This window comes from Bombus fervidus, chromosome 7, assembly GCF_041682495.2.
Source record: "Bombus fervidus isolate BK054 chromosome 7, iyBomFerv1, whole genome shotgun sequence".
NCBI lineage: Eukaryota > Metazoa > Arthropoda > Insecta > Hymenoptera > Apidae > Bombus > Bombus fervidus.
Window position 1 is genome coordinate 16,268,378 of NC_091523.1, and position 26,700 is coordinate 16,295,077.

The window sequence follows — 26,700 nt, forward strand, 5'->3', positions numbered from 1 at the left end:
AAAACATTTCGTCTTCCAAAAGGAGAAAAATATTTACCAATATCCTATCGATTCGCGGCCAATCGAACGACGTTCCGACGAACGAAAGCTTCTCTAAATTGTCGATTTGAAAGATGGAGAAGAAGAAAACGAAGGGATAACAATCGTCGTTCGTACTGCTGGGATTTATTATACACCGAGAGCTTAAATTCCCGACAGAAATGAAGTCGGCAGGTCAAGAATAACGCAACTGCGTCAGAGGGTCCAGTTTTTAGATAAATCCAGTTCCGCCTATTTTCGCAACAAGCTGTTTAAAATTTCAATGTATGTCTCTGTAGCCGATATCGTGTCTATTGATTTGGCAACTAAGCGATTGCGGATTTTGTCATTAGGTGGTATTGGCAAAATCCGCAATCGCTTAGTTGCCAACCCAATACATCCACGTATTCCCAACACGTTGATTGTCGCGTCATCCACATTCGGGTGACAGCAAAGGTTCTTATCGGGTCGCTTATTCGACTACTTGCGAAGGATCGTCGTAAGTATTTGAAAAGATATTCCAGAGAAAGTAATACAACTATCGAATTGTTATAAAAGTGAAGATGGTTTATTAAGAAAATTATTTAGAACGTAAAACTTTAAAGCATTCTATTCAAAGCTGAGGTTGGACGGGACAATTTGGACGATAAGTTGTTGTTTTCTTTAAATTCTCTCGTATCTTAGTTTGCATGCGCGTCTAACGCTTCTTCCGCGATCATTTTTCCGAACGACGATATTATGCTGACTCCGTCGATGACAAGGATTTTTTCTATTTTCAAACACTAATAAGTCTGCAGCTAATAATCCTCTAAATCTTCTAATAGTTACATCCTTCCTTGTTGCAATTTTGGAAACCGTCAAAGCGTTTGCGACAGAAATTCCCAGAAGGAGTTGAATGTCCAGTTTTTGATACTGATGATTCCTTTCCTAATTGTGGTGGTGTAGCGTCGCATGAGCTAAAGGACAATTCGAATCATGTCGTTGTTTTGCCTCGGAGTATCAACATCGTTAGGACGTACGTAATGTAATAATAAATAAACTCCGTCAAATAGTTTTTTGTATTTTCAAACAACACTAATAAGTTTGCAGCTAATAATCCTCTAAATCTTCTAATAGTTACATCCTTCCTTGTTGCAATTTTGGAAACCGTCAAAGCGTTTGCAACAGAAATTCCCAAAAGGAGTTGAATGTCCAGTTTTTGATACTGATGATTCCTTTTCTAATTGTGGTGGTGTAGCGGCACACGAGCTAAAGGACAATTCGAATCATGTCGTTGTTTTGCCTCGGAGTATCAACATCGTTAGGACATACGTAATGTAATAATTAATAAATTCCGTCAAACAAAGACGAATTGAAGTTTTCCCCCGACCAGTATAAATAAACGAAGGCGATCGTAAGGTGACCAAGCTCATCGGTCTCAGTCTCGAGCGATCTTATTAGCGATCTATACACATCTTTAGCGAATCAGTTAGTACGGAGCGTGTTAGCGAACATTCTCTGTATTTATCAAATATTTTTGAATACATTTGGTGGTTTCAACAGCGAGTTGTCTCGTCGTTTAAACCTCACGACCAACCATCCTCTACAGTGGCATAAGAAACCATTTGGTCAGAATAATCTATACGACGAAGGAATCTCGTGGCCCGAAGGAGATTTCATTGAAAACAGTCAACGTGTTAACGCGTCGATGCGTAATACGGTGCAACGTATCTCGCAAGTCGAGAATTGTAAAAAATTGAGCGAAATAACGCGGGTTTCAGCTCGATACGGGATCTGCAAGAATTGAAATCAATGGATCGGTGAAATCCGTAACTCGCGACGATCGACTCGGTGGTCGGATAAACGGTAACGAAGCCACAGGACAAAAATGGGAAAAAAGGAAAACGCGATGGAGATTGTACGATTCGATGGATTCTCTCTTTCCGATGTTTTGCATAAGATTAATCCGAGCTGCCGTTTCTCTCGGAGGCTTGCACCGCTTCGTGACGAATAGCTATTATTCTGCCTTCAACGTCTCCCGACCAAACTAGAGCCCAGCCCAGACTACGAGTTATCTATCGATTGCGCGATTCTACCGCGTCTACATTGTACAGAGCTTTATTCCGTGCTACGCGTTACTTCTCACGTGACCGAGCACGCAAATCATCCCTCTCTGGGTTTGCGTGGATCGCGAGCTACCCTCTGCTCGTCGCTTTCTTCCGTACGCAACTTTGTTCCACGCTCGCGTTAACCGCAACTCGAAAACCTGTCCAATTTTGCCAAGCCGAGATACAGCGAAACTTCGATATACGTTAGCGTGTTGAAGTATGTCTTTAGGCACCTGCTGCAATTCGATCAAAAGATTGATATCTTTCCTATATTTTCAACGCCGTGCTAGAGCAACGTTTAATCTACTGTTAATTTCGTTCCTTGCTTTTCCATATAATCTACGTCGTATTGTTTTGCAAAGTTTCATTTGAAACAGCGAATATGTCTATTCCGCGCCGCTCGAGTTCTATGTTTACGCGTAATTCGCGGTTGATACTAAGTGGACTTTTTATAAACTTTCTGCGAACGCGGCTAGAAACGCTATAATCTGACGATTATTCACAATTATTCACAATTATCAATTAGACTTAATAAGTCTCGATATCCAGGTAATGTTCATGACGACTATTCGTGCTATATATTATTCTTTTTTTTTCTTCTTTTTTTTTTTACTAGATATACGTATATTCGCAGTAAATGTCTCGTAACTTCTCTATACATTGCGAGACTGGTCTCAACAATGAAATTTTAACAAGTTCCGCGTAATACGCGTAATATATTCATAAAACCTTCCTACGGTAGGCGTACGAGTACTGCGGTGAACGGCTGTACGTTTTATATATTCGCAAGGATCTCGAGGCGTCGAAATATCGATGCGCTTTAACAGGCAAAATAGAATTTTCATTATGCTCGGAACGTCTACAACGTCAACCGACTGACCGGCTGATTTCATTTCCGATATCGTAGACGGTTTACTTAAATCGTTGCACGTTCCGGGTAAGTAATAACTTCCGCACAGCCGTCCTTTCTATTTAGCGGAATTCATTTTCCTGCGTCGTCGCGAAGTAAAAGAAAGACAAGGTAAGGAAGAAAAAGGAAAACGCCTTGTCATTTGCATGGCAACTGTACTTAATAGCGTCTTTCGAAGGAAAATGCCTTTGAAATTCGTTGCTTCTCCACAGGGAAATTAACGATACGCCACTTGACTGTCGTCGGACGATTCCACGCAAAATACCGGCTGTCTCGGCTCAGATTCGACCAGCAGCTTTCGCAACGCGGTTAGGCACCGTTTTGCATTTTGCGTAGCGCGCAAATTCTCGCGTGACCGAGCACGCAAATAGACGTATTTCTGTAGCACGGCTGGCTATTGGCCGGCACGTTACTCTCATAAAACGTGGCCATTATATCGCCGCGGATCTGCCGACTCGTCAAACAACTTTTCGTCGATCGAAAATTCGCCTCGCGTTTCGAAACGACTCGTAGGAAAAAACGACCTAACGAGTTAGATACGAATCTCTGACGCGATTTCACGAGTTGATATCGTTTCTATTCTTTCTAGTGGATTTGTGGCAGTGTAATTTCAGTGTCTTGATAAGGACGATAGTTCCGAACGAAGGAAATCAATCTGCGATAGCATCGTTTCATAAAGACGATGTTCCATATTTATGAAACGCTAAACTCGCGTAAGCTTAACGGTCGGTGTAAACGAGTTTCAGTAGTTGCGTGTGAAACACGGCGAAATCTGTGTTTCGACAATTACGTTATATAAATTGAACACAGTCAGCGTGAAACACGCGAAATTCGTCATCGGGATTTCCTACTTTTTGCTGCTGGCGGCTGGATAAACGGACGCGCGTTATGAAAAAATCGACTTCGGACACCATTGTGTGCCGCATTGAACGTAAAAAAAAAAAAAAGAAAAAGAAAGAGAGAACAAAAAGGAGGTATAAGTACATGGCACCGCTAGACTATTACCGCTTTTGGCTATAAAGTTATTTTAAGTGAAAGAGACATAAGCGGATCGTTTGAAGCCGAACGGTACGTACGACGCTTTTGTAAATCGAAATCAGCCCCTTGCCACGAAAATGATACGAAAGGTAATCGTGGCGATAATCTACAGAAAACGATGGATGTTAGGCGTCTCGTTAAGTAAAATTCAGTCGAATCGCTTCTGTGCTTTTGTCCCGTTACCGGATGTTGTCGTTTGACTGGAGGATTTCTGCGCGAGGAAGATCTCGATACGCGTCCGCAAGGCCGCCTCGAAATCTACGAAAATCGTGTTACGCAAGAAGATATGCATCGTGCAGCTTGCGACGAGCAGATCGAAAGGGAAGATATTCGAACGCGAGATTTTCCCACAATCGTCTCACGTTCGTTCGAAACTTACGTATAAGCTCCTTTCCGAAGGACAATTTTCTAGAAACCAGAGCGTCCAGGCGTTCGAGCAGATCCAACGAACTGGAATTGCGACGGTCGACAGTCGTGAAAATTTCCAAGGCAGAAAGGAACGTCCTAAATTTCGTGGGCTGCGTTTCACGACCGAATGAAAAAGCGTTAAAAAACTGTACCTTTTTTTTTCATTTCGACAAAAGACCACCTGTTGCCACGTAACAGGTGATGCATCGATATAGAACCAGCCATGCGATTACTTTAATTTTCATTAACGAGTTTTTTCCTCCTGGTATTCGTCGATAACCGTAATTTGCCAAGAACGGGTTTCCTTTGTGTTTTCTCGCGACAGTTTGAGAATGCGATTGCGTAAAAGATTGCTATCGAAGGAAACGTACACTGCCGATCGTAAGTATCAGGACACGTGTCCTGGGACACTCGAATCGAACGCGTTTTACTACATTTATTTTCTACGTATTTCTTATTTCACGCGTATCACACGCGCCTTATAACGTACGATATCGGTTGAAGCAAAATTTCTTGGAACTTTTTAACGAACAGGTGCTTCGATGCTTGTGGTTGGATTGGATCTACGAAGAAACGATGTTGTCATACCTCCTTTTCTACTATTTCCCTGTCGTTTTAGCAGAGAAATTACGCAGTGATTATGTAAATTTCTTTGATTTCTATTTGATTCGCATGAAAATATTGCTCGATTTCTAGCAGACATCCGGAACGTGGCTGATCTTCAAGATGAGAATTTTCTTTTCAGCTCACTTTGCGTAGCCGCTTTTTATCGTGTTCACGAAACGTTCGCAAGAGAAAAAATTGCGAAGCACGTGGACGCAACGCGACGCGAATGTGACGCCAACCACATGACGGAACTCGATGGGGTGATGACGGAAATAAAAATCTGGCGGCACTCGGCGACGACGTATGTCGCCGAAGCGAAGTGCCTAATGAACTCTCGATATCCCAACGGTCCTTTCGCCGAATCTTCGAGAAGGCCTAACAAACGCGTGGATAGTGGGGATATCGAGAGATGACAAAGAAAAAGAATCGGATTCCGCCGAAAGTCGAGTTGTAAGAGCTTCGGTCTTGAAAAGTCGCGCCTAGAGTTCGGAAGTAAATTGTAGCCAGTGAAACACAAATGTTAAGAAATAAATTCTCTTTTTTTTATTTGTATCTTTTATTTACATCTTCGATTCCCTTTTTTACTTTACGTGACACGAACTTTGTCGAATAATTCGTAGAAGATGAAAAGAAGTTGCGAATGTTCGCAGAAATCTAAGTTCTCGGATGTTAGCCGGTCAACCGCTGTGACGTCTCACGTGCCGCACGCGATATGCAATGGACGGTACTACTTTTTCACGGCCGAACAAATGCGCGATACCGTGTAAAACGAAGAAGCTTTGCCAGCGGACCAAACGTTCTCGCTTTACGCCGAGTCTTCTTTCAAGCGAACCTCTAACGCCCGCGGCTATGCTAACCCATTTTTCACAGAATTCAAACACGCTTCGTCCCGTTACGCGCGACTCTGTCGCTAAGCTACAGCCGGATCCTTTAATCTTTTCGAGACATCACTACGAAACACGGTTCTTGTTTACCCTGCGAATCGAACAACGAGAGAAAAACAAAAAACAAGTTAAACACAAGTGTCCAAATACAGCCCTTTTGGATGTAAAATATTGCAGCGAACGCGTTAGTTCTACGAATATTTTTAACGCGTTCCTCGCCATATCTATGCACATATCTATGCGACAGGTATACTTCCGTGGGGGCCCAAAGGATGGTGACGCTCTTCTTGTTCGAGTTAATTAAATATACGATATTATATATAGGATATACAACATAAAAATATTAAAAACACATTATACCATACCTTTTATTAATTTATGTTAAGGTTATTTGATGTATGTGGAATCAAAGAAACGCGTGGGTAAATTGTAAGGTATTGTAAGTATATATAGATTGTGAATATTAAAGTACAAAGTGTGGAATACAATGGTCCAGATCCGCACGCTAGCAATGTTACCCTGAGACTAAAAGAACCCTGAAGCCAACGTCGCACTTGTACCGCTTATGGTCTGTCGTCGACGCGTTCCTTTGTCTATGCGCTATCGATGGCCTCGGCGCTTGAGAAAACCGAAGACCAGATGTAGAGTTTTCTTAAAAGTGGCGATCACTTCAACAATTTATACTCTGGATAATTTATTACATTATCCTATATCGTATGGTATTCGTTAAAACATTGCAAACACATTTGGTGATTTTGGGCACTTCGAAAAATAGTTATAAACTCCGTCGTCGCTACTCTCTCACTTTCAAATATATTTTCACGCTGTTTACCGAACATTTCGAGGAGGAAAAAATCACCGATGTACGTCTCGCGAGTTTGCTTCTCGACTAAATGAAAGATCCGAGATATCTGCCACGAGATCTCTCGGAATACTCTAGTTGGATAGCTTATCGCTTTCCCCATTTCAGAAATAAATAATCTTTTCTTTATAATGAATCGGAGGGAATAAACAATGAATCGAAGGCGATAAACGATGAATTCCTGCTTGTCGCTCTATTTACGTTCTGCATACCGGCGGTCGGATTTGGGCCCCGCAGGAACTTAGCCGGATCACGCTGGGCGACGAACGTGTTAACCTGTTAACTGGGAAGTTTAGTTTGAAAAGTCCTTTACGGGGTGCGTAATAGAGATCAAGCAACGACGAGTGTACGAGTGGAACGCAGGGCGAATGATCGTAATTATAAATTTGACGGAAAAAGCAAAGCAAAAAGAGGAAGAATTACATTTTGATTGGATAGAAAATTAACGATTCGTCGCTGAAACAGGTATTGTTATCAAACATTTTAAAATTGCCAAAAAATAATACAGTGAAGTAAACGAAACTTCGGAACAATACGCAGTAAAGTACGGGGAACAATTCGGGGAATAGGCAATATACGCGGTGAAATACGCAAATGGAGATGCATTGGGGAAAATAATCGACTCAATTCAGAAAAAGCGATACGTTGTACGAAGTAGGACCGATATACCAAAGAGAATAATTAAATAACATTTTTTTTAAATACACATAATATATTTAGTGCAAGTATAAAGGGAACGTACCACTAAATGCCATGCGTATTACTTTTTACTAAAATTTTGAGCCTCTATAGTAAATGACAATCTTTTATTTCACACGACGGGTAAAACCACATCGAAATAAAGTTTCCGATCGACGAACTCGGTTAAACCGGTTAACGAAACCTGTCTTTTACACGTAAAAAATGAGGAGAGTCGAACGAAACGGAGCGTCGAATTCGGTTCGACGTAGAATCGCAAGAAGCCAATACGAAAAGTAACGAAACATCGAATCGTAACTGTTACGAGACTAATGTACTGGTACGATACAACTCGAAAGAATTATTACAGAAAGAAGATTAAATTATTATAATTTTTCTAACACCACGGAGATCTATTTCGGAGCCACGTATTCCGTTTGAAAAATTAGACCCAATTAGCCCATTTGCACCGTGGCCCTACTTAAGAGGACTGGTCCCTACGACCGTGTCACGTCAGAGATACGAAAAATCGCGAAATTAACGGATCGCCGGTAATCTCCTCGCGTCACGGTTCGAACGAAATGACTCTTTCACGAATAGGGTGAAGAAAATCGAACTTCCTATGCGACAATGAAATTTATTATAGAAATCTAACAGAGTGACGGTTCAAAGTGTTGCAACAGAATGGTTCGGAATGTTAGAACAGACTAGTTCGAAATGTTACAACGAACTGTTCGAACGCTAGTTTAGGAAGGTCCTTCTACCGAGGGTCTAGTCCCTTTGGAGGAGCCACCATCGGGTGTGTGTGTGTTAGAGACGCCTTTTTAGTTATTGTTTCGATAGCTGTGGCATGCAGGGTGTTCAGTAGATCCGGTCACCGAGCGAACGGCCTTTCTTGAGCGGGTGGTCTTCTCGAGTGTGTGACAACCGCGCCCAGTCGGTGTAGGTGCAGTAAATGACATTCGAATTCTTCGTGAAGTTTATCGAAAATTTACCGTTCAAAACGATTGGTAGACAATGCTACTTTGCAAGCAACGCAGCTTACATTCTTTATAACGAAGGGAAAAAGAAAAAATTATTTATCTCAAAGAAATAAGAAATTAAATCATATTATTTCTCGTGGAATTCTTTAAAACGGTCAATACAATAAACTGATATAGGCGAGATGCTGACAAACGGGTCAAACGCGATCTCTCGCGTCCGAAGAATACTTGGCGACTGAAATAAAAAGCAGTCGCAGCGCGCGGATTAATCCGCGTTTGGATGCAAATGGATGAAAATCTATACTTTGATCGTTAACTTAAATGAGTCATAGCGAGTGCTATGGCGTTCATTCTCGAAAGAGGAGTCCGCCTCGAAAGAGCTAAAGAAACTTGAGTCAGCATTGAGTCATCCGTGACAAAACGCAGTTTTCGACTTTGCACGCGCACGTGCGTCATCAAGGTGTTAATCCGACTGAGAAAAAAAGAAGTAAACTTCGAGAAAAAAGTTTCTGGTAGTCGCGCGAGAAATCCTAACCAAGTCTGCGTTTAACTCCTAAGCGAGTACTTCTTCTTTCCACTTATCCAAGATTAAGCGATCGCGGTTGGTAATAAGCTTCCCAGGCTCGTGGGGACTAAACGCGTTATTCGACAGCTCGCAGCACCGCCTACTCTTGTGTTTTTTCTTCTCTCGTTTCAAAGCGTACGCCCAACTTGGCGTCCTGCCTTTTCCCAACTTTTGAATCAACCTTACAGTTCCGTGAAATCTCTCGATGTCCATCGAGTAAGAACTTGGAGAGAAGAAAAAAGAGTGTCGCAGCATCTGAGGATTGCGAACTCGCAGTCGGCGAAGTCAAAGGACCTACGGCTTAGAATAATCGACAGCGTAATAATATACAGAGCTGCTTTATCTCGGAACTTTCCACAACGGACGTCCCGTGGATTCTGTTGAAAGGGAAATGCTGAATTCGAAATCCAGCGAGTCACAGTTCGCGCTTACGTTTTTATCTTACGTCAGAGTACAGTCAGGGGCAATTGAGGTAATTCAAAGCATACACGGTAATCGACTGGGAAACTACAAACTAGGCAACGATAACGTTAGAAAGATTATTCCTGAAAATGTACCTTAAAATTTACTATTATTTGCGCTTAATGTTATCTCTTTAAGATAAGCGAGCTTACCAACGCGAAAGATATTTTTTCTAAGAATCGAGTGGCGATCGGTTCTTTACTTTCTCGATCGAAGAGGCTGCAACTCCACTTTTCAATAATTCGCGTAGATCGATGAAAACTTACTAAAAATCAAGCGCGGACGATCCTAACGCCGCGTATCCCAAGTTGTGGCGTGAATCGTTTCTTCGAGATGGGAATACTCGGTGAATGAAAGCAGCGCGTTAGGCGACAAGGCCGTGGAACGGTATAAAGCGTTAAGCAACGAAACAAAAAGAAAAAGAAAGACAAGAAAGAGGTGAAATGCGTGCGGGGTTAAAAGTAGGGACATTGTGTCGTTAAATATCGCGTTGGAAAACGTTTGCATTGGGGATATTCGGAGATAAAACGAAACCCGAGGCAGGATATACAGATATATCGTAATGGCAGAACCGGATGAATAGTAGACAAGAAACACCATAGAAAGCTGGGACAATAGTTGTCCCTTTGAAAAGCGAAGGACAGTCACGTGGAATCAACGGTGGCAATTTCGATAAAATTTTCGTTGCTCCGAGCGACGTACGTTTTCTGTTGAATTTTACAAATTTCACGTTGGCAGATTCCGCTAATTGGGCCAAACGGTATTTTGAAAACGGATGCGCGACGGTCAAATTATTCTCCAATTATGCCAAACAATTTACAACATTAAAATCGCGTTATTCCTTTTACCGATTGAATTTGCCAATAATGTTACAAGCAATTTGGAATAGCGGCACGAAGATCGAAAGTTTTTCTTTATTTATAATTACGTGGTTTATCGTTTGTTTACGATCAATTGCTCCAAAAGAATTCCCAGTACTTTCGATCGCGTGATAGCGCGATCACAAACTTGCTACCGTTTTCGTGTAGTCGATTAAGGCGCGAACGATCGACGAGAGATTACTTTACACGCGAAAACGAACCGAGAATGTGAAACAAAATATTTTTCTAGGGCGCTTGGATACGAAGAATCGGATGGAACAGAAAAATCTCGTATCGCGCGTTTTATCGCTCGAGGAAAAGACAAAACCATCGTAGCGAAAGCCCCGAAAGCTTTCAAAGAACAAAATGTCTCGGTGTTCGTCCTCTTCGACATGGACAAAAGTCTAAATTACGTTTTCATTTCGGTAAAACACGATTCGTGGTCGCTTAAAGGGGATTTAATTAAATTCCAAGCTAGGAATATAATGCGGGAAAATTTCAATTTCTCCCATGAGACCCGCGAAGAAGACGTCCCCGTGAGAGGCCTTTGTTCTTCTTGCCTCGCGTTAGAACGTATTTCGAGAACGTCGTTTCATCGGTCACCGGATCATCCCTGCTTCTCTTCTCGCTTTTTAAATATAAAATTTAACAACAGAAGAGATCGATAGTTGTTCCATCGAGCCGCTCGCTTCGTTTCTAATTCCTCGAAGAAGCCGCGTCGATGCGCTTTCGCTGTCTTCCTTGAGCGAAGAGCCGGGATGCGGAATTAGATTTCCATTCCGCCGAGAAACTCGAATCCCGACCGAGAAACTCCGCGATACCAGCGCTGCAGCGTCGCGCTACCGTTCAAAAAAAAAAAAAAAAAAAAAAAAAGAAACTTGCCGGAGAATAATTAAGAGAAACTCGAAGATCTTATTTCGATTCGGCTTCGTTTCGATTCGCTAACAAGTGGCCGTGTATCCAATAAATTTGAACGATATAACAAAAAAGTAAAAAAATTCGATAATTAGTTGGACCGGCTTCGTTCAATAGCCAAATCGATAATTAATTTCACGTTACCAAAACTGCTGCTCTGTTTGGTTGTGGCGTTACGCGTGTATTTGCCGTATCGAACGTTTCAACGTTTCAACAGACTGAATTTAATTAATCAATCAAATTTTGCTCATAGAATGTTCGCTTATAGAAAATCTAGAACTCGCGTTCAATCCATGTTGTTTACGAATTGGAATAATTGCCGCGTTTAAAAGAACACGAAACTTTCCAACTAATTAATTTCTTTGCTTCTAAGATTCTCGACTATATTCGATCTGGGAAACTAGGACGAACCCTGTATCAAATTTTTGTTTACGAATCGCGATAATTAGCAACTACGTTTAAGCGAATACAAACTTTTAAACTGCTTAATCTCTTTGGCCATAAGTTCTCGCCTAAATTCCATCCGGCGCAAACTAGCAAGGTCCCTTATCGAACTCATTTTGTTTCTAAATCGAGGCGATCAACCATGTTGCAGAGAACAAAAAATTGTTAATCGATTAGACTTTTTGCTTGCAGGATTCTCGGTTGAATTGGACGAAGGGAACGCGCGTATTATAGAAGACGAATCGATTCGATGGAGCGAAAGGTCGAGGTAACGCGAGACGCGTTAATCTCGCCTCCTCGGCCCTTCGAACGAACGAGCTACTTGGCCGCTCCTTGAAGAAACAACGAGCCGAGACGGCAGGAAAGAAACGTTATTACGAGCATATGCAAATACCGCAAGAAGAATTAAAGCACAGTTACGATCATCGGGGTGCATCGAGACGATTCGAGCTTGCGTTAGCTTATAAAGTTCTCGGAGTGTTACATCGTTCCCCGTTTTATCATGCAAACGAACTATCAACAGCGAAGAACAAGGATAAATCCTGAAGACGAGCGACACTGCATACACCTAAATCCGAAATGTTATTCGACCGGCTTAAACACGCTTCCATTTGGTTATCGTCACGTCTACCTACTATCAAGTACTTTGACTCCTCTTATCGAATTAATTCTTCGAACTGGCGTTGCAAGTTATTTCAGACGTATAGTTAACGGTATAGCTTGCAAAAATACTTCAATGGTTATCGTGTACAATTTTTCTGAATACGTTACTCCCGTGTCGAACAAAACGGTAATTATTTAAAAGTTTACGCTCTGCAGTTTTGTGGTCCTCTTTTTACTCTTTTTATTTTTTTTTTCTTTTTCTTTTTTGCGAATGTCTGGGAAGCTAAGAGAGTCGGACACTTTCGTGAAAGTCGTTTGAAATGGAGTTTTGCGGCGTATTAAAAGATCGTCGAAATCGGTGTCGAGAGTAAACTTTCGACAAATAATTATGTACGTAACTTTCTGAAATTTCGCGAACACCGCGTAGACAATTTTTATTAATGTCAATTACGGTTCTTTCTATACGTCTCTTTAGGCGATATTACGACGCGCTTTAATCAAAGGTGCAGAACTCTTAACTCCTCGAAGTAACCGAGACTGGTTTCTCCGCCTCCTCGATACTCTTCTCGAAACCTTTGCTGTTTGTTGTCGGGTTTCAATTTCATCGACGACGTCGCATCGCGCTTCTATATATCGGCCACGCTTAAGATATCATCCGATATACATATGTAGTTTTCTTTGCTTATACGTATCTTGCGCAAGTGTAACGAGACTATCGTATCGCGATTATATTAGTAAAATTCCTAAACGGAAAATGTAAAGCCGGAAGTCCGCCGTAAGCCGATAACCGAGGACTATGTACAATAAATAAATAACGCTAGTAAAATTCTAAACAATGTACATAGAAACTACAGGATGTTTAATGCGAGAATACATAGTGGCTCGTAATTCGTGGTAAAACCGTGGTACACTTAGTGCAAGGAAGAGATTCTATGAAAGAAGACGACAATGAAAAATAATAAAGTTGCTCTGTTTTTCAGTTCCAATAGAATGATTTTCTTTCATCGTAGAACTTAATCGCGAACTCGTTGGGTTTCCAATTTGACGAAGTTGGCCATCAAAAGGTAGGGTTCATCCCCTTTAATCGTATAGCATCTGTGAGCGGGAATCTGTGGCCGATCGAGTAGCCGCATGTTAGGAACAAGGGTTATTATAAAAACGTGAACAACGGAAGTATATTCCTGGATGACCTGCGCACATTTAGCCGATCAATCGGTCGCGTAATCTTCAACGAGATAAGCTTCATACCTTGACCGTTAACGTCCCTCTTCAACGCGAGAACCATATCTTTTAAACTACTTTGGTTCTTCTTTGTAAACTTGATAAACAAAAAAAAAAAAACAAACAAACAAATTGTCTACTTGCGTTGTGTCTTTAGTTGGATAAAGTTCTGCAAAAAATTGAAGAGAAGCGAGTTCGAATTACGCGTTTGGTTGGTTATTCGTACAACGCTTTGAAATTTTTAAAGGAAATGTTCAAAGCTCGATATAAGTAGCCTAATTCCGAACCTCGTTCATCGTGATTAAACTAAGCGACGAAAATAAACGACGTTTCGCGCTTGATATCTTACGAACTTGAACAGCTTTCGCGTAGTTTACTTTGGAAGACCTCTAATTTAAGATCGGGCGAATCGCGAGAGCCGATTTACGTAATTCCGCCAATTTGTATAGACCTGCTCGTTATCTCGCGGAATAAGTCGCTTCACCTAGACGAAACTGCATCTTAAAGGATTCGCATACGTACGTAGCACGATACATCGAGACACATTACGATACACGTATCGGTTTCTAGGTTCCATGAAACCGCGTAATCCGTCGCCTAACGTTAACGTCGAAGTATACTTTCGTATCTGACTGTTATTCAACGCCGGCGTTATTATTAGGCAGCGGATATATTTATGCAAATGTATATTTTCACAAAGATAATTGGAAAAAACGGAATCCAGATAGAGAATTATTATTTTACGTGTCAAGTAACTCTACTAACTGTTGCTAATTCTGTATGCGGTTACATTACCGCTGCGAAACGTTATCTGGAAAGGCTTCAACATCGACGAACAGGTAATTAAGTCCGAAGATTCCATTCTCACGTAGCTCGAGCGTAACCCGGTGCACGTTTCATGCATCGCTACCACGTGCACTTTGATCCGGTATTCGTTTGGGAGCAGTTCTCGCGTACCATTTTTCGCTGTGTGACATGCATGGTCCGTTGATATCGCGGTCGTGTTATTATACGCACGTGCTGCACGAGCAAGAAATCAACCGCGACGTTGACATTGATGTCGGCGTTGAGGTTGCCAGCCACGTGATGTGTAATAACTTCGCAAATAGACGAAACATTATTGGCACCCGCGCACAACTGAAATTTCTCTCTGTAAATACGCATCGTCAGAGACTTTGGAATGAAAAGAATTTCCCTCCATAACAAACTACGATATTCGTCGAAGCGATATCAACAAATTTTCAACGACTATTATTAATATTTCAGTTGGTTACCAGCCGTCGTATCTATCGGTCGGTATCTCCGTTTTCCTCCTCGTTTTACGTTTGCGTCACGTTAAATTCTCAACCATCGTAAACACGACTCTAATTCGTAGGAAGCTAGAGTCGAGGTCTGCCGAGTACAGCAGCTTCGAAACCAAACGATCGCTCAGCCCGTGTCTACACCTGCGTTAACCTACGCCTCTGCAACCATGCGTCGAGTCTACCCCGGCAAAGAAGTAGCAATCATCGCCGATAGCATCGAAGGAACGTCTATAACCGATTACGCGTGTGCTATTGCGAAGCTTTCTAGCAAATCTGCTATTCGTTTCGTTTCTCGTATATCGAACGATCGTGTATCTGGACGGTAGACAATCCGCTCTTCAACTTCTCTGCAAACGCTCGACGATCGTTGTCAGGGATACCGTCGTTGGGATAAGACCTTTAATTTCTTCGTCGAAAAGAATTATCTTCTCCGGCGTATCACCGTCTATCCCTAACGAGCACATCGAGAAATTCCTGGCGGACAGTGATATCAAAGCCACGTCGAAGCTCGGCTACCTCGGAGCGACTATTCGAGAGCTTGGATTCAGTCGTGTTGTAAGCTTCGGCAGGCAAATTTACATCGATGCAGGCGACGTGACAAAAATTCCTGAATCCTTCGTAATCTACCACGACGATATACGCTACCGTATCTTTTTATCTACCGAGAAAGTTGCTCGCTCTCTTTGCAAAAGGCAAGGCCACGTAACGAAGCGATGCTCTATCAACGACAAATCTACGGAAACTATCGTCGGTAATACGATACGATCGAACGACGATGCTTCAACCGCCAAGGTTATCGATAGTGATACGAAAAACAACGATATTAACGACGACGATGATACTTGTACGAAGGAGAACACTGTCGTAAACAGTCTCGTAGAAACAGTTGTAAAAAGTATCAAAGAGAGATTAAAGAATTCTAGTTACAAAAGATGCCTATTGGAATCATCTCGAACACCTTCTCTGTCCGCCGTGGAAGATATTAACGACGAAGATCACGCGTGTTGCAATACCGAGCATCGTATCACCGCTAAAAGTAGGAAACTTACCAACGACGGCGCTAATAAGAAACCTAAACGCAGTCGGTCGTTAAACAGGACAATAGGAAAAATCGACGACACGCTTAAACTAGCTAAACCAGCGTTCGACAAAGCGGAGAACAAATTCGTATTGAGCTATAGCCAATTTCAGAGTTTCCTGGAAAACACGTTTGGTATAGAAAATCCAGTTGCCATCGCCAAGGAATACACCGCTGATATCAAAGCATTAACAGACATGATCAAAACTGTATACCCTCTATCGACAGATAGAAGCATAAAAAAACAGATTACATCGGCTCAAAAGAAAACTGGAGAAAGAACATTGCGAAACTATGATCCGTGAACCTGTACACAACGTTCGAACGAAGCTCCTTCAGATCGGTTGATTCCGACAGCGATACGTTGTACGGCTAAAAATTCTCCAATGCAATGTAAATGAATTCTACCATCGTCCACCTCGCTTACGACCAGAGAAAAATCCCTGGAAACCCGAGCTGGAACGACGCGTGTAGAGAAAACTCCACGGCATCGTATACACTCGACATCGAGGAAGAACGTTTTGTTTTAACGAGGACCTATTTACCGGAAACGCCATGAAGATCGTCGACATCAAGTTGTATCGAACAGACTTAGAATTGGTCGTGCGAGACTCGCACGTGCATATCTGAAAATCTAATCTGCGACGTGTGAAATTATCGTCAAGCATATCCTTTTAAATTGTTCTAAATACCATTACTTTCGCGACAAATGTTGTTTGCGAAACTTTGCCTCTTTGATAGAGCGGCTATCGTATCGAGCCAATATCTCTGCGATAGAAATCAAGTTTTAAGAGTTTTCCCCTTTCTGCAAAATATATCGTTATTTAGCGAAATCTAACTAGTAAATCTCTCTCTGGTCGCATAGTCGTCGCTAATAGTCACATAGGTGCGATTAACGCGACGTTAAAAGCTACGTAGAAAAAAATTAACGCTTCGATATTAACAATACACGGTAAACCTACGTGAAACTGTAATAGATGATTCATGGCGTTTCACTGAAGATACGTGTTTTATCGAAACATTTTCGTATAGCGCTATGTTCCCGGCGCGATAAGTAACGACGAAATGGTTTCGTGATTAATCGCGGATCTCGACTCGATCCCAAGGTTGGACGTGGAACCGGTGCGTCTCTGTCGACGAACGAACGCAACGAACGGTCCGTTGAAATCGTGGATAAAGGAGTATACTAAAATCAGACAGAAGCAGCCACCGTTTCGTAGATTCGAGTTTTCTATGGATGTTGCGGCAACATTGCAAGAACGTCGGGTAAATGACTTTACTCGAAGGATAAACAGGGCCGATGGTGGGAAACGCTCGAACGAATTTCACATGCAATTTAGCGAAACGAGTTAAAACGGGGAGGAAGTAAAACGCGCGCCAGAACGGCCAGAGAACGCGTTTCGCGCTACGAGGAAAGATAAAATGTGCCACGGAGTGAAATATTTAATACGGTTGGGATGGCGAGGTAGCAGCGAAAGAATAACACGCGCGATATCGATCCGTCTTAAAGTGTAATTAAACTTTGTTCCGTTTTTATCCTAGTCTCGATCACACGTCGACCAAATACACATCTGCCTACTATCTAATGCACGTATTGCGCCACTTTCACAACACCACCACGATACACCGTGTGTTCGAAAACATTGTCATCACACCGTGTACTTACATCGACGGCCACAGTTTTCCGTGAGGGATATATATATATAGCATCTACTCGTCGAAAGGAAACAAATGTGTAAACAACGTTAATGTTCTCAGTTGTAATTATAATGATTCAATGTAGTATATACAATCAGACACGAAAATCTACATACGCTCTTTAAATACGAGATACGTCTATTTATTTCTCCATGTAGAGTCACTGTTTTATGCGACGCCCTGCATAGTCCATAATGTTTCTAATATCGCATTTATATATATATATATATGTAGAGGATGGTGGTGTTGTTTGTTGATTGAATAACGAGATAACGTTGTTGATAACGTTGTTGAAAACCGTCAAGTATATTTTAAAATAATTAATACATAAATAAATACAGATAACGTCGTTAAGACTCTCGTACTAACGGATTAGTTAAAGACAGTGTATTATCGTTAATATAATCGCTGATAACTCGTTGGTAACCCAAATTGATTCGCACGACTGACCGATAACTGAAAATCTTACGGTCGCGTTCTTTTATTTATACCGATCGGGGAAGAGCCGAAAAATTTGAATTCGAGTTTGCTCGACGGTTGCACGTAGCAGCGACATTGTTTTACCCGGAGTTTATTTATTATTGCGTTATGCGTATCCGAACGATATTGATAACGAGGCAAAACAACAACATGATTCGAATTGTCCTCTAGCTCATGTGCAGCTACATATATATATATATATATATTTTACTTGTTTTTTCCTAACAAGATGGAGAAGGAATAAATTACGGTAGATTTCAACAATGTGTATCTTAACGCGTCGGAAGCATTCGTGAAACGAACATTTTCGCTATAATAAATAGCAATTAGAATAGCGAAGACGTAGACAAGACGTTAGTCATGCGTATCGTCTCGTTGGTTTTTCGTAGTCAGGGAACCGTTATAACACTCGGCGACATATCCACGCAATTTCCTTGTTGGCTGTTCATTCTTCACCGATACGACCATTCGACGTTCGATGCAGCCACGCTTATTCCCGTACCTTTCACGGAAACCCGCTACAAAATATCCCCTTCTTTCCTTCTGGCTCGTCTACCTGCAATTTAACCGTTTATCACCGGTTCGCTGTCAGTCGGACGACCACGGACCTGACCGTCGAACAAAACGAGCAACCAAAGGCATTGACCTTTTAATCGGATCTTTTCTTTTCGTAAGGAATATTTCAAGCTAAAATAGGATAATCTGCCACTGGTTATTATACTTGTTATTCTAGTTGTACGATATTGTTCGAATACAATGCATCTCTGTGAGACATTGTGATTCAGGAACCACCATTCATGCCGCTACTGCTACGTTGTATACAGAGTATTTCTATCGGGGCAAGCTATAGCTCTGAAACAGTGGAAAATGGAAAAATGTTTCATTTGGCAAAATTAATTGGTTTCGAACGCAATTTCCCAGCGTGATAATGAAGCGCCAGCTAAAGTGGTAGAAATATCTTTTAAAGGAGAAAACGCATCGGTTATTTGACGGCCCACTCGCTGCCCAGATTCCAATATCATTGAAAATTGTTGAAGAAAACGATTCGTCGTTGCCGCGATATTTACTTTGTATTTGTTACATTTAGAAATCCTACGTCGTTTTCGAGAAATTACACGTACAAATATTATTTTGTCCAACACCGTATATCATATATAGGTTCTCTGATTGCCTTCAAATTTTATCTACGTAATCCCTGTCTTATCACGTTACTGGCGAAATTTGGAAATATTTTACGTAACACGCGTAACGTACACGTAGAAATATTTTATGTCGAGTCGTCGAATGTTTGTTGAAATTCGTAGGAAATTCGAGACGGGCGAAAAGTTCGTTTGGACGTTAAATGGGATTCGGGGCGTGTCGAAGCCATCGCTAGGCATAAGTTGATTGCGAACGCGGAAGGTAGCCGAATGGCTGTGCGTCGGCCACCCTCGACCGACTCGACGCACGAAAGCCCACAGACCCAAAACATTTCGTGCACCCTACATAGCGCCCCTAGAATTTGCCGCGTCTATCGAACCCTCCCTGGTCGTAATCCAGCTGGAAACACATGGCGTCATCGTGCTCGACCGTCGAACATATGCAGCGCGTTGCTTTCTATCGCGTCGGGACAAAAATCATCGAATCGATTTGATCGACGCCGCTCCAGCCACCACTTCTAATTACCTTTCTCGCGCACCCGACCGTTATTTTTTCAGCTAGCAACGTTCGAACGACGACTGGTCGCGTTCTGACACACGAGCTTCGTCAAATTCGTCGAACCGTGCTTCTCGAGACCCGTCGTCGTTGGCCTTTTCGCTTTAAAATTCGCTCCATAATATTTTTCTGTTTCTCTTTTTTACAACATTTTTTTTCGCTCGTTCGACCCGACCAGTATCGTATTTCGTTTGTTTTCTTTTTTTGCACCGTGGGTCGACCGAGTCGAGTCGAGTCGAGTCGAGTCGAGTCGCGATCGTGACGTCGCGATCTTTCAAGTGCAATGGCGAATCGAGGCACGCTGTGGTCACGCGAGAATCGCGGAAGACGCCAGCAGCACGTGAGAGACATCGGGTCGAGTTCGTGCGCGCACCATTCCTCGTTTATATTTGCTACGTGTCGTCAGCGCTCTTTCTTCTTGCCTGCTGCGGTTCAGGGATTAGATCGCTATCGAGATTACGAGCTTACGCCTGCCCTCCCTATGCGCTTACACGTGTCCCTTTTACAAGTCCAGTCTCTCCCTTCCAAGAGCTTAGGAAACGCGAAGACGCGGAACGCCAATGTTGTGCCCCATATTACGTCGGTGACGTAAAATCGTATTACGTGAAACGAACAGATGTAACTACGTTCTGCGATGCGTTTAAGAAACACCGTATCGATCGTTTAATGGACACATTTTCATTCCGTTTGCCGTGTCAGTGGACGGCGCAGTTGTCCTCGCTAATTGACGGGTTTGGAGCAATAACGAGGCAGCAATATTTAAATTGCATTTATCGAAAGACTGCTAGTCCTTTGTGAACGAATACCGCCGTTACGACCGGCCGGCAAATGAGAAACGCCATGAGCAGTTTGTTCCAGCGTCTTCCGTTTCTTTGAACCACAAAGGCTAGATGGAACGTACACGTTGCGCGAAAAAGGACAAAAAGAGAAGAATCGTATAGCGTGCTCAGACAGATAATCCGCAGGAGGAAGTAATCTCGGTAAGCTTACGCGTAGAACGTTCTTTCGAAAAGTATCGCACACTTTGAAAGTATATAAAAATTAACTTACGGTTAAATTAAACTCTGATATATTCGACGTTCGATTACGGGCAATAAAATTTGCATAACACTCTGTGTACATGTTTTTCTTTATCCCTGGTATTTAAATCTTCAACCCTGCGTCTGCAATCTTATTTTCACCGAAGTCGTTTGCATACTGGGTCGTTTAAATCCACGCGGTGTTTCTACATCTCTGTGTTTTCAAAAATTCCACACAATTCTTCGATAATTTTCCAAGTTCCTGGAATATCGTCCGACGTATTTATTCGTCGCTCTACGTGTTTCGTCTTAATCCCGTCGAACGGAGCAACATTCCAGCAAAAGATACGAGCAAAACGAAAAATCGCTTGAAATTATCAGTGGAAAACGAGCCAATACGGGACCGGAGGGTCAATTTGTAAATTCGTTTCGTACAGAAAATGTCCTGGACCTTTCAGGAATCGGGAGTCGCTCGCGAATGGTTAAAGTCATTATCAGGCGAAAACCGATTGGTACAGCGACAGGAATTTTCGACGTATCGGGAAATCAAAGTACCAGCAATATTTTCTCGAATCGACGTGCGCCTAGTATCTCGCGAAACCGCGAAATAATCGACGGAGCTTAGTTCGCGAAACCCGCTGCAACTTCCTCGACGATTAACAAGGTGCACGCTGTTATTGTGCGATACTAAATGCCTGAAATAATATAGACAACGAGGAACGGTTGCGTTGAATTCACCAGAAGCCGTGGTTCGCTTTGATTTCAAAGGGCAGCGAATCTCGCTATTATCGGTATTTTAATGGAGCCGCATCGAGAGCCATTCAGGATCGAATTTGTTATTTGGAAAGAGAGAAAGAGAGAGAAAGAGAGAGAGAGGACGAATATCGATGTTCGATATCTTGAACGTATAAAGGAGAGAAAGAGTTGCCTCGATCCTGTGGTTTTACTCATCGAACAAACTTGTTTCTTGTTTCTGAACGCTGTTACTGCCTAGAACCAAACATATACGTATGTACTAGCTTTGGTAATAAGTATTCGATCGAACGCAATAATACTAACAGTCGGCTAACTAAAAATACCAAAGTTTCTGACTGTGCGAGACACACGCGCCGTGCTATTTATGCAAACTCGTGTGGAGGATGATTGATAGCGTGTTCAAACGACGAGATAGCTCGTTGTTGATAACCGTCAAGTGTATTTTAAAAATAATAAATAAATAAGAACGGACAATATTCGCTAAAACGGTCGTACAAACGGATTCGCTAAAGACAGCGTATAATTTGCCAATAAGATCGTCCGAGACTAACTCGTTGATAACTGGTAGATACTCTTATTGATTCGCACGACTCACTGATAAACTGATCACCTTACGATCGCGTCCGTTTATTTATAATGGTCGAGGGAAAGCCGGAAAATTTGAATTCGAGTTTGTTCGATGGTTGCACGTAGCGGAGACATTGTTTTACCTGGAGCTTATTTATTATTACATTACGTGTATCCTAACGATATCGATACTCCGAGGCAAAACAACAACGTGGTTCGAATTGTCCTCTAACTCATGTACAGCTACACTCGTATCTTGATAAGTAGGCTTAAAGAAATGGAACGTAGGTGGGAAATTGTTTTACCTACTACGTATCACAGGCAGCGCTATATATTTCGCAAGTTTCAGGTATTTTTGCGCGTTTCCTACAAATGCACGAAAATGCGCGGTCCAGCCACAAGCGAACGTAGAACACGCGAGAAGCTCAAATTGACTGGTTTCACAATTTTATTTTAAAATTCCTACTTCGTGTTATATTTTTTTCCGTAATGATGTAACGACTTTGGCATAACTAAAAGAATAATATAATGGATTTTATTTCGTTTTTTATGTACTCAAACTGAAAATAATTTTGTATCAAGGCTACTTATACGAATAGTAGACAAAATGCCTGGTACTTGTCAATCCTGCAATCTGTTTATCGAATCCCAATTAATCACTTTCCTCGTTTACTACAACTTGTCACATGTTTTTAAAATTTTTACCGTTTATCATTCGATACGATCATATCAGATATCAGAAAAATTCCGGATCGATCGTTAAATGCTAACATTAGAAATACCAGTCAAAACGAGTGGCTCTACAATTTTATAAATGTGTCGACCTTCGTTTAGGGATCCTAGATGGATTAATAATACCAAAAATGTACTACGTAACAGGGAATTGCTTCTGTAAAAAAGTACTAAATCCATAAATATAAAAATATTCTATTATTACGTATTTTTTAAAGACCAGTCGTTTTCACTGGTTTTGATAGAAATAGCTTCGTTTAACGCTAGAACCACCGATAGTTAACACGAAGCTATTTCTACCAAAACCGGTGAAAATGACTGGTCTTTAAAAAACACGTAATAACAGAATATTTTTATATTTATCGATTTACTACTTTCTTACAGAAGCAATTCCATGTTACGTGGTACATTTTTGGTATTATTAATTCATGTGGGACCATCGTCCCTAAACGAGGATTGACTCATTTATAAAATTATAGAACCAGTCGTTTCGAAGGCTGTGGTATTTCTAACGTTAGCATCTAGCGATCCAGCGATCGATCCAGAATTTTCCTGATAACTGATATCGTCATTGTTGGAATACGACGATATTTCACGCATAGGAATAAGTACCTTTACACAGACACCCACACAGGCATTCGAACAGGTCACTTACGCGGGTCATACTCATTACCGTATAGAGAGTGGGGCTCAAAGTATTTAAGGGATCATGGGTCACTACTTAAGTCTAGTCTGAGGGTAACTGGTCAACGATCGACAATTCTTGTATACGTTGTTAATTATATCACTCGCTTATATACATCAGGTTCCGTAACCTATGTTTAATTAATAAACATCACCGAATATTATTTCAACATAAACATCGTGTCTTCCACAGATTATTAATCTTAACTTGGAGATTAAATTCTAACAGTCATATCGAATGATACGCGGTAAAAATTTGAAAAACGCGTGGCAAGTTGTAGAAAACGAGGAAACTGGTTAATCGGGGTTCGATAAACAGATTGCAGGACCCTTTTACACTCTGACAAGTACCAACCATTTCCACTGGTATTGGTATAAGTAGGCTCGACACAAAATTATTTTCAGTTTGAATACATAAAGAACGAAATAAAATTCATACGAAATTCATCGTTGCGAAAGTGGTTACATGATTGTGAAAAAAAATAACACGAAGTAGGAATTTTGAAACAAGTTAATTTGATTGGTGTGATAGTTGTATCGTTAATTCGGCCTGATACGAGGCGTACAATTACGCCGCGAACGATTATCGCGATTACGTGGCTAAAAAGTTCGAGACAGAAATGCGGAAATATATACGGAAAGAGAAGTTGCGAGACGTTTGTTGGAAACACGCATCTCGCGGACGATACGAGAACGTTTGAAAAATCGCGTCTAAAAATACGACTGGTTCGTCGTAAAATGCGAACGCAACGGTATGTTTAAGTGAGTTTTCATGGCGGATTCAACGGAAGAAGAAAATTTCGATGAGACCGGAGAACGAGAAACGTTGTTCGATGCGAACCAACCGCAACAAACAGGCGCGTGTTACGCGCAGAGATACGTAATTAGAATATTCACGGCAGAAACATGAAAACGCGGGGAACGTTGCTCTGGCAGGACAGTTTAATTATACCAGAAATGTAATATGATTTATTTGACACGAATTTCATCTGTAACTCCCCATTGGTTGGCTTAAACGCGCTCGTCTCAAACTATTTCGACTCGTGTCACGTTCGCGTTACGCTCGCATCGATACTTTTCCCGTGACGAGAATGTACGTAGTTTCGAATGGCGTAGTTGGAGAGGAACGCGTTTTCAAAATTGCTAATCGGATTACGGCGATCGATTCGTTCCGAAAGATATTTTCGATCCCGTGGAAGATAAGATAGATTCTACCCTCTGCGAAACGAGAACCGATGTTGAACAGAGAAGTCTGTAATTTTATTTCTTTCCAACTCTGACTCGGTCTTTTATCGAACGATGTACGATGATGTCGTTGAGAGTCGATAATTCAATAAACTGCATTTATCTTTTGTCTTTCGCAACGATCTAACAAATATGTTAGCATTCAGTGGGCGCTTGTTTAATTTTCACAAGATGTATTTTATTACAAAATTATATTACAACGATCAAGTTGATTTTCAGAGGTTCGATATACGCGATAATAAAGCTTCATATTTGTGAAACTAGTAGGAGTAATTTGTCATTTGACAAATTAGAAATAAATGTTAATTTCCCTGATAGAAGCTACAATTACGGAACTAAAAGACGAAGCTTGAAAACGACTCTTTAATAATCACCCACCAAATAAATATGTAGGAATCTTTTACTAAAAAAAAAAAAAAAAAAAAAAAAAAAACTATTATCCATAGCTTGCATTTTTATAGACGATCGGTAAACTTAAATAGAAACGTATTCCGTAAGGAAACGATGTACGAATTACAGGAAAATCGCTCCCAGGTTATCGGCCGAGACGAAGGATGGCAACGATCGTCGAAGAAATTTTGCTTATCGCGAAAGAGAAAGAATATGAATAGACCGGAGCTGCTCGGAATGGTACAGCGGTTCCCTCTGTCTCTTTCGAGTCGAAAAGACTTCGATTCCCATAGAAAAATTCCAATGGTAACGAAATTAGGTCGAGTTCTTCCTACATTTGCAGCTTTATTTTTAAGCTGACCTTTATTCAACAAAGTCTTGACAGTGGTTTTTAATCCGTGGCTAACTACTATGCGATCTCCAGAGACCGCTTTATCTCTGCCTTCCTACGGCTTGGAAGGTGCATCGGTTATTTAACTTCGATATCGTAAGTGGGATCCATCGATTACTATCTGTCCGACTATCCTCTTCCGCGGTATATAATAGCTACTCGAAATGTGCATCCTTTTCTACCGCCCTCGCTTAACTTACATATTTCACGCTATGTACGTACCTTAAGAATTCACGAAAACTTTCTATTCGCCGATTTGCGTTTCTCCCTCTTTTCCAAATGTATTGTAGTTACGTTTCTCGTATTTTAATCTGCACTGGTTACGTTTTAATCAAATCCGAGCGCATTCGAAATTATATCATCTGAAACGTTATTTCAAACAACATGGTACTACCTGTCTCGATTACGCGTTACGTTCATTTCATAATTATTTCCAAGATCCGTGAATCATCGTTTCATCGATTTTCCTTTATAGCGAACTAGCTCGTCTCTTCCACGACAAAAATTTCGTTGATATACTCTTATATATAGATCGAAACGGAGCACAGAAAGGATACGCCTTTCTACGTCGAAGCGTTCGAGGAATTTCAAAGGAAATTTGAGACACAAAATCGACGTAATTCCGCGGAGTTATTCATCCTAAGATATAATTTAACGGTGAAAAAAAAAAAAAAACCATTCGAGCATTACACAACGTTATCGGATTTCTTCAACACGGTTTTAACCATTTAAGGACTATCGTCCATTAACGTATCAAGCGCGGAATTTAGTTTAAAAAAATCCTTTAACGGGATGTGCGGATGAAATCAAGCAACGACGAGTATACACGTGGAATACAGGTCAAATGCTCTTGTTATATAAGTTTTACGGAAAAAGTAAAGCAAAAAGAGGAAAAATTACATTTTTATTCGATAGAAATTTTTGAAAAAGATTTTGTTGTTAAAAAACTTAAAAATTGTCAAAAAATAATAAAACTCATAAAGGAGAAAAATCGAAGAGAAAAGATGTAAGAAATTCGGTTGATTTCACCGTGATACTTCTGAAAGCGAGGCACCACGCGGAGTGGCATTTCGCAGGTCGAGCACCAGTAACCTGACTCCTTACGGACTCCGTTTTT

At 41.3% G+C, this 26,700-nt stretch overlaps 1 protein-coding gene across 8 annotated transcripts in view; it reads right to left on the reverse strand.

Moving 5' to 3' along the window:
- The window catches only part of LOC139989197 (uncharacterized), a 56,399-nt gene that overhangs the window by 19,428 nt on the left and 10,271 nt on the right, over positions 1-26,700 (reverse strand). The window lies entirely within an intron of this gene.